We start from the raw sequence: 2,797 nt of genomic DNA on the forward strand, positions 1-2,797 counted from the left end.
CCAGGGAACTCAGTGATTGGTACAAGAAGCAAGAGTCACAGTCATTTTCACCCAAATCACTTTGTAAATAGAGGGTCTTTGCATCAACGGAAGACATGCAGGTCTGATATTTGTTGTTTATTTTTCCTCTTCACAGTCAATTTGTAGTGGTCAGATGCTACACTAGCAGGAATTTCCACATTTTTCTAATTCAAAAGGTTTTCTTATATTACTGGGGAAAGTATTTATTTTAATATATAAAATCACTCTTGAAAATCACTTTTGTAAAAAAAATGGTGTGCATGTAATTTTTTTTATCAAGGAAAAATAAAAACAGGTGAGTGTGGGTCATGTTTTTATTTCTCTCAGCACAGTCTACCTCAGTGTCTTGTTAGGATGAGGTTCAGTAACAGACATCGAGGCTTTGGAATTCTGACTGGATTGCTCTGATTTGGGGAGCTGTGTACCGGTTGATTTCTGAATGCCAGGGACTAGGAGGGATTTTGAGCGGGGGGGCAGGGGGAGTTGGGGTGAAATTAGAGCCTTCCTGTGAACCCAGATTCTTCTCTTGACTGATATTCTTCTGAGTGTAACCTTCTTATAAAACCTGTTTGTTGATGCACACTCCTCACACACAAGCCATGCTTCAGTCTATCTCGATTTAGCCTCTCTGTGAGGCCCCTCACCTAAGGTCTTTTGATGAGAGGTAATGAAGCTGTGGACCAGCACCCGCAGCTGTCACATGAAACCCCCCAGTCATGAATGTAAAGGCACTCTGGGTTCTCTGACCATTGTTTCTCCTTACCCTTTTCAGACCTATGAGGCTTTGGGTGTTTGTGGTCACTTTCTACAGAAATAGTATGAAGGCATTTGGAGGAAATGCTAATCTAAAACCCATCAGTCTCTTGAACATAATTTAAGCAAGAAAGTAGAAGCCCTATGCTGGGATTTGGTTGACCTCAAGCTGACAGTGTTTGGCCTTGTGCAGTTTTGAGAACTCTGGAAGTCAAGGCAAGGCCAACATGGCCCCTGTTTTCAAGCTTCATTCTTGTTTCACTTTCAGACACTGTCCTTGAGAATTCACTCTTCTCCATCTTCTCTAGAGATATGTACCAACTTGACCCTATCAAAAAGGAGTTCACCAATTCCATCTTGATGTCTACTGTTGCTGGGGAGGAAACAAGTAGCCATAGGGTCACGGGTCTCATTTTGGCTTCAGAAGATGTTAGCTTTCTAAGAAAAGAACCTTGGGACCTAGAATATCATGGCTATCAGGAGAGTTTGTAGTGATGGATGAGAGAGAAAAAAAGCAACAAAACCGGCTTCATTGATGCTTTTTGTTGTGTATTTTGGAAGATGTCTCATTATTTTAAAACCCTTTTTATGGTCATGGTGAAAACCACACAGTCATTTTCTTCCAGGATAAGAGCAGACATGTTTTCTGTCTGGTTCAATGACAGCAACCACACACCAGGAAATGTTCATGCTCTTGGAGCCTTCCTTATTCTTCCCTCTCGTTTGAAGCTAATGGGAAGGGAAGAACATTAATGGTTTCCTGGATTTAGGCTGAGCACAATTTGGGAGAATGTGGAGATTGGAAGGAAGAGCGACATGTCTGTTTCTGTGGCTGTTGGGAGTGATGTCACCAATACAAGCTCAGGTCCCCTTATTATCTTACCAGGACAGATAGTCTACCATGCAGAGTGATTATTGGGTTAAGGACTGTAAATTTATTTGAAGTCCACCATAGCATTGACCAATGGGCAAGTCTGGTTCACATTGACAATCTTGGTAAATGAGTGGCTGTCATTCTAGCAATGGTTTTCCTACTTCATGATTGGTGGATGTGTTCTGGATGCTAGCTGGTAAATTCTTGAGAACATAGACTCTTCAAAAATTATGGTTTTGTTAGACATGGGAAGAGGAAAATGCTGACTTTGTATAAATGGCACACATAGGGTAGAGCCATTTTAGAAAACGTTCCAGAATGTTCTTCAGAATGTGAATTTACTCAAGAGATGAGGTTGGGCAATAGGAATTACAGATAATCACTTGCTGTTTAAATTACATAAAATATGATGGTCTTTTAAGAGGCCATGGCTGAATGGCCTATTTATCCTCAGGTGACCCTCAAGAGATGAAGATCAGTGAGTATTTGAGCTTACTTGATAACAATCAAGGTCTAGAATCAGTCTCTGGTTAAATTTTTATCTGTATGTGGGCCACTGAATAAACAAAATAAAACAAAACAAAAAACTTGTTAAAAACTAGATCATGGACCTGGGACTCTTGTTATCATTTGAGAAGGAAGGAAGGGCCATCAAATGTGTGTGTGTGTGTGTGTGTGTGTGTGTGTGTGTGTGTGTGTGTGTGTGTGTGTGTGTCCATGTACATGTCCAGGAATGGCTTGTTTGGTCCTTATCCTTTGTATCAAAGTTGCTGCTCCTTGTCCCTTTATGTGCCTGGGTGGTTACACCCTGAATGTCAGCAGTGTGGGATCAAATGTGCCACAGTGCTGTAGAAAACTCAGAAACACAACAGCCACCCAAAACACAGTGATGTTTTCCTACCAGAGCCAGGTAGCATCATGTACAGAATATGCCTTTTTTTTTGTGAGGGGAGGGACTGAAATTGTTCTGCATGTACAATACAGGCTAATTACTTGTTTATATTAAAATTTGGAATAAATTATCTGAGACTGTTTTTTATGTGGCATCCAGGTTGGTCTGGGTGGGGCTGTGGCTTTGAGATTTTCTATATTAAGTGACAACCTGGGAAATTGTGAGTTCTTTGTGTGTGAGTGTTCATGTGTGCAAGT

This window comes from Cricetulus griseus, chromosome 4, assembly GCF_003668045.3.
Source record: "Cricetulus griseus strain 17A/GY chromosome 4, alternate assembly CriGri-PICRH-1.0, whole genome shotgun sequence".
Taxonomy (NCBI): domain Eukaryota; kingdom Metazoa; phylum Chordata; class Mammalia; order Rodentia; family Cricetidae; genus Cricetulus; species Cricetulus griseus.